The sequence below is a fragment of the Charadrius vociferus genome, unplaced genomic scaffold, assembly GCF_000708025.1.
Source record: "Charadrius vociferus isolate BGI_N301 unplaced genomic scaffold, ASM70802v2 scaffold134, whole genome shotgun sequence".
NCBI lineage: Eukaryota > Metazoa > Chordata > Aves > Charadriiformes > Charadriidae > Charadrius > Charadrius vociferus.
This window is the reverse complement of record NW_009648333.1, coordinates 2,061,798-2,075,030: the sequence shown is the minus strand read 5'-3', so window position 1 is coordinate 2,075,030 and position 13,233 is coordinate 2,061,798.

Here is a 13,233-nt window from a genome sequence, read left to right as displayed (position 1 = left end):
TGAAACAGCCAGAATCTGAAAATTTCCAGGACAAATATGAAAACAAGGGTGCAACTGCTGGAGTCATAGACTCAAAACATGTCCTGTTCTAACTGTTGTGGTTACACCAAGAAGCAGTAGGCTTTGACATGGAGGCTTTGTGTTTTACTATGAGCCACACTGTGACACCTCTTGTATGGTCATACAGCCTTGGAGTTTGCTGGAGTGCTCTGGGTCGACTCTACTGCTGTTGGTAGAGGCTTACTGTTAACATATTTGCTTGTAAATAAAAAGACCTATACCAAAAATAATCGCAGCTATGAGTCATTCCCAAATTATGACCCATTTTCTGTGATTAACACTTCTAGGGTTTAAACGAGCCAGCTGCGCTATGCACTGTGTTAGCTCAGTGTGCTCTATAACAAATCATGTTTTTTTCAGAAGTGAGTAGTGTTGCGATACTAAAAGCTAGTATCTTCTGTTTAATTCAAATATATCTGTACTGACCTTACCCTAATACTCACTGTGCTTAAGTGACTATGCCTGCACTTTTCCTCCATCTCAAAACCTCCCACCTAAGGCAGTCAAATTCTTCTTCAGAGATGGTAGCGTCTGAATTAAATTTATTTCATATTCCTCTCTCCGCAGCTATTTGCTTCCACAAATTAGAGAAGTCACTTCTTAGCAGCCTCCCTGAGTGTCACATCTTTAATACATCAGATATCTCAATTTGGCTGTATCCTTCATGGAGTACAGCCAGCACCTGTATGGCTAGATCTTGTACATCATTTCTCTGGCTGCAGCTCTTGAGACGTGTGGATTTGTTGGCTGCTAAAAAGATTTCCTGCACTACTCAAAGATGCGTGCTTTTCTTGGCTCCTTTCATGGATGCCTTTCAAAGCAGCACAGTGACTTACAAGGATCTATAGACCCAGGTTAAAACCACCGAGCTAATTATCTGTGTGTAGCACTGAGGGTACCTGGATGCCTGCAGTACAGAGAGCAAAGTATGCAAATCTGCGACAGTTTGGTTAATGGATTTCTATCATAAGTCATCATTCTCTTAGCCAAGGCAATACAAATGAATCTAACTGATATTTACAGTGGTTGTGATACAGCAATGCATCCATGTGGGGGTGTATAAAGCACTGGCCTATGGTACATGGTCATGTTTCTGTTTGTGTTAGTCACTGTGAGTGGCACAACCTATTACCAACAGTTACCCAACCTCCTCTTTAGTATTGTGGTAAATCTGATTTTCAGCAACAAGAGTTCTTGAATTTCATCCTTTGCACCCAATAAATCATGTTGCACAATATGTTTATGCAATGGCACAGAAATCTAAATTTATAAACATTTTTATCTAATTCTTGCTGAATTTTCCACCAGTGGAGTTTCTAGTACAGGCAAGCAAAACCTTCAACACGGATTTGGTTTTTTGGCAGTTCACCTTTAGATCAAAGTCTGCACATTATGTCTCGGTCCATTTACAGTGCTGCATTTTTTTCTTGGGTGAAATTGCTTATTAGTCCACTAAAATTCAGGGAAAAAAAATATGCAAAAAAGTGTATGAGAAGAATTAAGAACATGGCTGTGATCAGTTAAGTATTAATTGATGCTGGTTTTGAGCTACAGGGTAGATAGATTTTTCAGAAGCTATTTTCACACTTAAACTATTTAAGCATATAGCATACACTACTTCATAATTCTCAGTTTATATCTAACTGAATTATCTGAATACAGCCAAGTTACAATTGTATAGCTTCTACTTCTAAGGTTTACAGTGATTCAAAACATCACTTCTGGGACTAATAATTTTCTGCAAAAACAGAAAAAATCTTTTGGGTTTTTTTTTGATTGTTCAGATTGTATTTTAGTTTCCTGAACACATGCTATGTATTTACATATTTTTCAAGAGTAATATTTTCCCTGCATTGAAGGTTATTAAAAAAACCCAACAAACTGACAAAAATACCCCCAAAACAAACCACCAGAAAATATTAAGAGAAAGAAAAAATATGCAGAGCTTTTATTTTCTCATACAGATTTTAGCTGTTACCATATTTCACTTCCTACTTTTTTTTTTCCCCCAATCAAAGTAATACTAGAATGGGGTTAGAGTTGACTAGAACTTAATTTACTGTTTCAGGTGAATGTGCATAGCTATTAATCCTGTCAAAACACATTTTGTTTTACATACTTTTAATGACAGGCCTTAAAGATTTCTGCGAGGCACACATTTCATCAGCCTTCATCCTAAGAAGGTTAGGTTAAACAGAGGTAGGTGAGAATTTTCATTTTAATTTCCTGTGATTTAGGCATCTGTTTTTGCTCAAAAGCAGAAATTTCATTATTTCCCAGAAACTGAAATTACTAAAAGAACATTTAGTCAGTCAGCAATGTTTGCTATTATGAAGTTGAAACAATTTTATTGAACTTTTAATCTGAAATGCATTTTTAAAGGCTCCATTTTACAGAATGTTTGGGAAACGTATTAAAATGGCAATGCACAGTTTTACACCATCAAAAAAAAAGGTTTTGCACTGAGAACATGATGTCTTAGTGACTGCTCCCCTCGTTATTTCAATGATAAAGTTCTGCTAAAAGCTTCCTGACTAGATTGATTTATCGGAAGGGGAACCACATCAGGCCCTCCCCACCATGGGGATGGATCTTCTGAAAGTAGTTCAGGTTAAGTAAAGGCTTGTGCAGGTATGAAAACTGCCTAAAGAATTCACTTTCTTACTTCTCATCTTCATTCCACCTCTGTTACTCTACTGCCTGTCTGAATCTGCCAAGAATGTTGATTTGCACCTACAATGGTACCAAAAGGCCATCGAGGCAGTTGCCCTGCTGGGACTGCCAGGGTACCCTCGCCCCGTGCTCTTCTCAGCTTTCCTTACCAGGTAACCTAACTTTTCTACTTTCTCTTTATAAATGATTGAAGCAATTACTACAGGATATTGATTCTTTCTGGTTGATCTTGAAGATAAACAGTACTATTAAGCCTAGACTACTGTTTGAAATGCATTTTACTCTTGCCAATATTTCTAGCGGTCTATATACTGTTCTACAGGTATAATGGGCACTCCGTTCAGTTCAGTTCAGTTCAGGTCCAGTGCTCTGTTTTTTGAAGAGTAGTGTCAAATATATGATGATGAGTGAATAAAATATATTATTTTTGCCCATTTCCCTCCCCTGAAATATTTGGCTATGTTGCTGTTCCATTGTAAAACCTGGCAAAAATAGTCCAAAGCAACTATATCAATTGTGCCAAAAAAAAAAGATTTGGAATAGTCCCGGTAGGAACTCTCTGGTCTTTCAATTGCAAAAGTTAATCTGACAAATTCAGACTTATTTTACAGCCTAAACAAGACTACATAGAAAGTCAAGGAAACCAAGGGTAAACTCTGCATGTATTAGATTAACATTTTGGTTTGCCAAAATGTCTTTTCTTCTGTCTACAGAAAAAGAAGTTTCTTGTTCTTTTTGTCTGTTTCTTTTCCTCCATTGTTGCATTGCATTAAGGAATCAGACTGCCAATTCAGCTTAGAATTTGATCTAGTGCCTACTGTACTTTTGCACTGGTTACTGTAAATGTCTCTGAAATAAATGGTGACCATAAGGATAGAAGCAGGTTAAGAAAACCTGGGAGGTGAATGTTCAGGTAAAAATGCACCCCCAGTTCTTTTCAGCTGAGAACATAACGTAACAGAGCTTTTCATCCTGAAGCACAACACTTTCTAATCCAGTTGGTTTTCAAACTCTCCTTTGGGAGACTGTGCTTGATGTTGGGGTACGTATTAAATCCACAGCAACACTGTCTTTCACACAGTGGGATTAAGGCAATAGATGTCTGTCCCATAAAGGGCACTCTAGAACATGCTCTGAAACAAGTCCTATGTTAACCACAGAACAACATCTCCTGGGCTACTTCTCACATGTTTGTATCATCCTGCTTCTGGTCTTGAGCCACACCTCTGTGCAGTGGCCTGAAAATAATTCCCTGGGTAAAAAAAGAGGTTTTAATCTTCACTGTTGTCAATCCACGCTAAATTACAGGAAGAAAATGGAATTCATCTTAGAATAATGAAACCAGACTTGGTTCAGACATAATATAGGGATTAACAGTGGCTCAACCTGAGGCCATCATCTTCTCTCTTTTGATTGCTAATCATCAGGAAGTGCCCTTACTTGATCGTTATTGCTTAGTTAAATCAAAAATATGCTAAAGGCATAAAATGATAACATTCAACCACTATCTCATAAAGTTTTGGCTAAAGAATTTCTTATGCCCATAATTATTTTTTTTTTCTATAACACCTTGTGTGAGCTATGGAGAACAGTAACATATGCTGTGTATTTGCTGTACTCCGTTGTTCCATAAATTTACAGCTTCTTTAAATTCTATAAAATGTCATGTAACATAAATATACAGAGTGTAGACCCCACAGAAGAACACTCTTCATTAAACATCTGCCTTTCCTAAAATGTCCTCATTATTGAAAATAGACATATTCTACCTGTATTGAAAGACTACTTTCTTTAGACAAAGGAAGTGTTTCCCTTTTCAAGAACTCTTATAAAATAGATTGCACTTCATTTGTTCATATTCTGCTTGCCTGTTTACATACTCTTTCCGTTGCACCGAATAGCCAAGGTAAGCTGGTTGTTTCTTTCTCAAAGACAATGTGAACCTTAAAATAAAATCTAGTACTGGAAAACTGTACATATTTAAATGGATTTATTTCCTGGATTCCTTTAAAATGTATTGGATGGATTAGTTTTCTGCTTTTTAGGGGAAAACGTAAGAGTTTTAGTATAGCCTTCAGAGAGGCAAATATATCCTTAAAGAGGGGTAAAATTCTTTCTAGCAGATTGTAACTCTAAGTGAAGTGGGGTCACTTAAAGTTAATAAACAGCTAGCAAAGACTATGACCAAGATTCTTTATAATGCTTCTTTTCCCTGGAAAAAAATAATATTTCAGAGGGCATGGTTAAAGTTGATGACAAACCAAGGCAGTATGAAAGAAAAGCAGATCAGTTGCATAAGGGACTTGGAAAGAAACAAGCCACATTTTTGTTTACTGCCTGACTGCTGTCAGCGATCTCCCCATAAGTTATCAGGCGAGAAACTAATATGCGACAAAAGAGAAAGGTCACTCACCACAATAAGTCAGCAAATGTTTAGAAAGGTTACATATTATGATGACAATTGTGAACACCATACTTATTCCATGCATGAGCAGTGAGGCAGTGAAGTTTCATTAAAACCAGAATGATGTTATTAAACTTTTATAATTTGACTGGGATACGTGTGGCAGCATTTTTCATAAGCTCAAGCCTGTGCAACATGCGATGAGGGAACCAATAAGTAGTGAATTACAATAATCAATATGTGAAATGACAAAAGCATTAATCAACATTGCAGCAGTGTCCTGACCTAGGAAGAAATTAGTTTTATATAGAGCACATAGATACTAGATAAATTACATACTGGGCCAAATGAATGGCTCATGTAACTCAATTGCTGATATATGCAGCTGGTGACACATTTGGATCTAGTGATGAATTTGGATGATTACATTTTGACATGATATCATACTGAGTCAGGCAATTAGCATAACAACACTTTCACAAGGACTTATTTTGATCTAAAATTTATGTAGATTCAGCTGCGCTCATGCATTTTTCTGTTTGCATTGGACATTATGTTGCTCCACAAGAGAAAGTCACTTAGTTTTACTGGCATGGGTACCCACAGACGGATAAGCTTAGGTGTGTGTATGCTGTTACTGGAAACAGGAAAATTATGCTTTTTTTTTATTATTGAAAGGGAAATCCCTTAATACAGAGCCTAGATCAAAAGTGATAAGAAGTGATTAAATAAACCAAGCAGGGGACCATTTGCAAGTGCTCAAAGACTTTGTAGCACAGCAAGAGAAAATTAGTGTTAAAATTTGTGTGTTGCAGTTATTCTTTCAGAAACCCTTTTTGTTTGAGCGTTTTGATAGAGGTGATGCAAAGGTAGCAGAGAGGGTGTTTCTTGCCTCACTATCTATAGTCTCATTCCAACTACTTAGAAATATGTACGTGTTTATTGCAATTATTTGTATGCCAGATATAAAAAGTAAGGGACATGCTGGAAAATACTGTTACAGAAAGATTTTAAGGGCGGGTTTAAATGAAAGCTGCCTTTAGTATATCTCTTTGGTAAAGATAGTATAGAATAGCACAGGTGATAACTATACATATATAGCCATTCCAATTTTCTCAGCTCATCATTGGGATGGATGATAAGACTGTTTCAAGTGTAAACATTCCTCTTCAAGAGATATGAACGGGTCCACTTGCTGTCCTCCAGGGTAAAGATAAATGACTTGGCACATACAGTGTTCGTGTGAACTTACAGAAATGAAAGGAGGGGGTGAAAATGAATAGTAGCGTGGCTGGTTTCCCTAAGTGCATCTCTCTGAGGAAACACAAGCATCTTTGGAAGAGAAGCGAGAGCACAAACATAAACAATAGGCAAGAGATCTTTTTTGGCTAATAAGCAGAAACAGATAAAATTGAGAGAGGTTTCCCTAGAATACATCTGGTTTTACTAGCCAGAAAAAAATCTCTGCATGAAGATTCAAGGGAATTTTCCAGGAACTTAAGAAGCCTTTAGAAAGAAAAGGTAAAAGGGTGAATTTGAAGCATCTTTAGTATACCTTTATTAAATCCTCAACATTTCTGTATTCCGTATATAAAAAAGTGTATGAAAAATAAATGAAAATGACAGGTTGGAGGCACCATACTTGGCTAACACAGTGGTGATATGTATTGATCCTGCCAATGTCTCAGAGTTGTTCACTTGCAATGATTGGTTTTTTGACTGTTCACTCAATTCTTGTTGACAAAAAAATTCAAAGTGAGATTCATTAGTCCCCTCAATTGCTACTGACTGTCAATGAAGAGTTTGTTTTGACTTGGCCTAACTCTGACTTTGGTAGATGAGAAGAATACCCATGAGGTCACTGAATAATTCAGGAGTGACTCAAAATCTGACCAAGAGGATTAAACTGAATTTATTCAACAATTTAGGCAGAGCCATAATAACAAAAGTTGATGTAATATTCAAGGAAGGGATTGAAAGAACAATGCTTTCCAGAGAAATCTGCATACCAGAGATAGATTGAACAGAGTCCTTTTCCTTGTCTCTGACCAGAAAACTTGTGGTTCTCGCTTGAAAAGGAGGAAACATAAGATGGACATTAAATTGGCCTAACGGAAAAAACATACAAACAAACAAAAAACCATATCTTTCAATCACAGCAGAACCCCGTTTCGAGAGAACTAGGACATGTTATTTCAGTGTTTACTGTTTATTCACTCAGCTTTTCCCACACTTAGTAACACACTGGAAGAACTTCATGTTGGAAGCAGTAGTTAGACTTCTGTGCAAATGAGGATTGCTTTTCTTTTCATAGCTAATATTGAAATAAAATGCCATGTCTGTAAAAAAATAAAATGAATGATGATCCAAAAGTAGAAGACCTGGGTAGAAAGGCTCGGGGAAGAAAAAATAAATCTTTGAATTAGAAAACTGATAGGACAATTGAGTCACACTGAACACTTCCAGATTCATCCGTTTTCTGTTTCCACCATCGTGATCGTTATGAACGCTGAAGTGTTAAAAAAATGAAACTAACAATTGAGACCAGATTGAGACTCATTTCAGATAAGATGTGCAGGCATGTGTAATAAAGGAGAATATCATTCCCAAACCACCAACAATTAAAGCTGCATCACTCAGTTTCTCTAGAATTTTATGTAAGATTATTAAAGAGTCATTGATTGAAAATATGTCTTTATTCCAATATAATTGAGTTACTTTGCCCAGTTTCTCTAAGTCACTGGAAGGTACATCAGGAACTATAATTTTGAGTGAAATGCTCTTTTTAAGTATCGGAAAAGGGATTGTAGGCAGAATTCTATAATGTTGCCAAAAAGATTGTACTTTGGGGAAATTCTAAATACATGCTCCTTGCTTTTTGCCTGAGTGAGTACAGTTTGTATGCTGGGCATTAGCACGAAGCCTGTCATTATAAATAACACTTCCAGGCAACAAGGAAAATGAATTTTGGCCCATCTTTATTGTTAGTTACTCCATAGTTGCTTGTTATATTTCATCAGAAAATATTATGTGCCTATCATTTCTAAAAAAATATAGTTGTTCTATTATCTCAGCCTAAAAGCTAAAAGCAGTAAAATATAACATGCTTTGACATTGCGATTTATTGTACAAAAGTGCAAACAGGGGAAAATGGATATGAAATGAACCTAGCAAAATTAATGTGTGCTTTGGCAGCTCTTGGTTTATGAGAAGGTTACACTAAGCAGTTTGCTGGTCTGGAAAAATTTCCTTATTTTTCAACCCTCTAAAACTTTTCCAAATAGTTTATAGGTTCAGTCTATCACCAATATGTATGTCAAAAAAATTCACTGGACTACTGAGAAGTGGAAATAGTTTTTTTGACAAGTTCATGCATGAACGACTGAAAGATCAACATTGTCACATAAATAACTGCTTCAGAAAGTAAACTAAATGAAGCCTGAGAGGTTTTAGCTTTTGTGTTCCAGGATTTCACATTCACTAATCCTTAAATGATGGTGAAAATTTGCATTTTACGCTTATGAAGAGAACTTTACAAGCAGTAGAAAATGGCAAAATTGCCTGAAGTCCAAAATAAAAGTATTCTTATTGGATGGGGCTGTATATCTCAGTTGTGGAGGACTTATTTTTCTTTTGAACTGACAGTAATTCCATAACTCTGCTTTAGAATAAACTTCCTGGTGCAATAAGAAGTGCTGTGCTATTTAATTAGATTTATACAACAGGTTCAGAATCTTTGTATTTTGTTCACTCTAAGAGCTGATTGAAGATCTCACAATGTGACCTTCCAGGCTTCTGAACTTCTGTGAGGAGTACTGCAAATCCCCCTCTCCCATTGACTTGGGTAAGATGTGAATACGAGAATTATTTTTGAGGATGTATACCATATCTTGGAAGTTCAGTTCTGTTGTTGCATTTGAATTTCTATAATCTGCTACTTAAGGCTTTGTTCTGTCTTTGCAACAGTGTTGTTTGTTTGTGGGGGTTGTTTGTGGTTTTTATTGTTCGTTATACTGGTCCTCCACCCTGAAGCACTTTATAGGAGGAAGCATGACAGCTTTTATTACTAGAAGACAGGAATCAGCATTATCGTGCAGCCAGTGAATAGTATTTCTCTAGACTTAAAGAATGCTGATCTCATTTACAAAGTGCATTCTTTTGCTTCCCATTCTAAGAGGAATACATTAATATTTTTGAAAATGACATTTCATGATTAGCTAAGCACGACACCTACATAGTCATTTCAAATAAGATTGCCTGTTCTCAAAATTGTTTTACTATGTCAAAGGAAACAATAGTCTTTCTTGCAAGTCTGTTTAAAATTGAAAAACAATTATTTAAATTCACTTTGACTCACAGGCTTGACTTTTCAGTAAAGAAATAAGCTCAGTTCTGTATTTTCTTTTCTAATATTCTGTATTATATCTTATTTTCCAAAGACTTTCAACATTCTGTGGATTTGGGAGGAAATGTTCATTACTATAAGCATTAATTTTTCTAGTGAAAAATGATTTAAGAATGTGGAGAAACTAATTGACCAGAGATTCATGGGAAATGTTTTGCCTTGTATATTAAATATGAGTAGAATTTTAATGAATGAATGCAGGCTGAAAAGACACACCTTTTCAAAGTTTCGTCTGTGATCTTATGACATTTAAAGACAGAAATAAATGAAGAGAGGGGTATTTCCAGTGCAGGTCAGCATTTACAACACCCCAAGAGTCGTCTCTATAGTTGAGCGTTGAAAATGAAAGGAGCGTGCCCTGTGATGTGGTGAACTAGAAGTTCAACAGTGTTCAAAGTGTCGAAGCTCATTGATCAGTCCGAGCCCTCACCTGAAGTAAATCAGCGTTTATCTCCACTGGGATACACTGATTCTCCATCCCAGTCAACTGGGTCACTGCCGTGGGCTGTTTCGCTCAGCTCCAGCACCGGCTCAGCTGCACCCATTTGATCACTTGGACCGCGAGCGTCAGTCTGTCAGCATAATGGTAGCTGTGGTGCCAATTAGAGGTTCTCACTTCAGACAGCCGGCTCCCTGCTTTTGATGGTGACAGCGCCTCCCACGTCTGCTACAGCAGCACAACATGAGAATATTCTGAATAATGTTAATTAACTCCCCGGTAGGCTGGACTAACCTCTTTTGCAATTGCATGCGCTAGGTTGCATCACCATGGCTGAATTATATATAAGGATCTAAAGGCAAGAAATGCAGAGAGCTGCGCTTCCCAAAAGGCAATGAATCTGGGAACGTACAGCCAGAACACACCACCACAGCGTGAGTTTCCAGAGACTAATATGTGAAACGGCAACCTTTTTGTAGTTTTGTCCAGCCAACTTTCAAGATTACTTGCCAGAACACATACTGAGGTCAGTAAATACATGAAATACCTAAATTTGTGTGTTCACCTATGATCAAGATACCGGCGTAATATTTTTTTGCTTTGTGGAAAATATACAGCAGTAGCTGGACTGAGTTCTGTGTTTGTTTGTAACACCTAATTCTGTCATACGAGATGTTTAAAAAAAGGAGATGAAGAAGAAAGAAAGAAACAGAAACCCCATTAAGCATGCTCCAATGACTGTAGAAAAGATTTCAAAGATAGACTATTCACTCTTCAATGTCAGAAATTCATTTGTTTCTAAGTTTCATCCTTCAGAGACCTTTGATCTGATTCCCATTTCCCATCTTGCAACTTCAATATGTATAATGTCGCTTCATTATTTTCTGACATCTTGCCTCATGGTGAGCAGGTGTAACTTGAAAATAGTATATAAAAACAATCTCTAATGCAGTTTCCAACCCCTGAAAAGTCATATATGCCTGAACCACTCATTTGAATAAAAAAACCCCTGTCTTAGGTTCTTGAAATTTGGAACAACTTTCTCTCCTTCCCTTCTTTTGACACCATTGTGATTCTTCTCCTTAAGCTATATCAAGGCAGAGAATAAAGTAAAATAAAGAAAAGCAAAGTAAAAAAGGGAAGGGAAGGGAAGGGAAGGGAAGGGAAGGGAAGGGAAGGGAAGGGAAGGATGAGAGAAAGAAGGAAATCTGTTTGAAACTAGGTCATGGATCAGTATGACAATAAGAGTTGCTTGTCTGAAGTCATGGCTTCTGAAATTGAAAACATTTTGACAACTTTAATGTAGCAGATCTAAAGTACTGAAGCACTCCAAGATTATTAACCTCCAAATAAACTGCATCTTCTCTTCAAGAGGAGTCTTTGATCAAAGCACTCCTTTGTTTATTAGTTTTTTTCCAAGCCATATCAGCAATACATGAAATATTTTGACCATCATTTTGAAGATGATAATTAAGAACTAATGATAGGGATTTGGGAAGCAAGGGGAGGATAGGTTTGCTTCATTTGCTGTACTTTGAGCTCAAGAGATATAAAGATGCTACTCTTTAGGAACACTAGCAGAATACTTAAAACATTTTTATTTTTTTTTTATTTGGAAACAGAACTGATTTCCCCAAATTGTAAATGTAACGATTCATTCTGAGATGGCATCCTGCCTGCGGTGCTTTTTGACCCTGCTAAAATGACTGCTTTCCCTGAGCCAGAATATGTGAAAGGAAAAATGATGCTTAACATCATGTAGCTAATGCTGGCATACGTAAAATGTCTACATGCATTACACTATAATTTGTAAGATACTAACATTACAAATATACTTTTAATTTAGATTTAGCTATTATTTCATCAAATCATGAACAGAAAGCACTGAACAAACAGTAATGCTTTACTAACATTCTTTTTAAAAAATTTCTTCAAGTGTTTACGCTTTGGAAGCTGAGTGAATTCTCTGCAAGTATAAAGCAGAAATTCACTTGTATTTACAAACATATTTTCAATGTTTGTGTTGATAACCTTCCATGTGTTCATTCCGCACCAGTATTTTCTCATGCTGGAAATATTTGCCAAATCTGAAAATAACCTTGCATAATGTGCATGCAAAAGTTAGTCAAATTGAATTTCAAAGTTAACGATCAACTTGCCCATAGCAATCACACAGCTTTATGTATCATACTCTGTGCAAAACAGTTTCTCTATATTTTTCCTGTTCAAGCAAAAGCAAGGAAAAGTGGAGTTTGAAAATGAGTATCATGATTTCACCTCAGCTGGCAACTAGGACCATGCAATCGTTCACTTACTCCCCCTCAGTAGGATAGGGAGAAGAGGAAGAAAAAGGAGGAAAAAAGCTTGTGGGTTGAGACAAAGACAGCTTAATAGAATAGTAAGGGAAGAGAAAATAATAATAATAATAATAATAATAATAATAATAATAATAATAATAGAATATAAAAACTAAATCAATGCAATGCATTGACTGTTCTCACCACCGAAGGATCAGTTGCCCAGCCAGTCTTGAGCGGCAATTGTGGATTCCTGCCCCTGGCCAACCACTGGGGGCAATATAAATGTATATTTATATACTGAGCATGACGTCTATGGTATGGAATATTCCTTTGGTCAGCTTGTCCTGTTTATGCTCTCTCTCAGCTTCTTTAGTCCTTGACTTAATGTAAACATCACTTAGCAACAAGTAAAACAATACCTGTTATCAACATTATTCTCATACTGAGTCCGAAACAGAGCAGTTACTAGGAAGAAAATTAACTCTATCCCAGCTGAAACCAGGACAATGAGAAAGAGTCTTAATGCAACATAACCAACAGATGTAATCAACTTTCAGTGACAGAACAGTTACTTATTTACAAGAATTCGGGCTTTTAAAAAAGTACTAGCTGTAGTATATGGAGCAGCAGGTCATAAAACTAGAAGACAGTGCAGTTGTAGTAAATGCTGTTAAAATACCCCTCAAATACTTAACTTACTGAATGTTAGCATGTTTTTTTTTTCTTTAAGATAATTTACAGTAGCCTGGTAATAACCTGAAAGGCCTTAAATTAAATTAAATTAAAGCTAATTTAATCTGCTTCATAAGCTAACTTAACCAATATTCAGTGAACAAATTATTTTGTGATTTTTATGGTTCTACAGTTATGTTCCAAGGATGCTATTTGACTAAAAGGAAGTATTATATTAAAACTTTTATTGCAGTTCAACAAGCATGCACAGAAGGCCAGT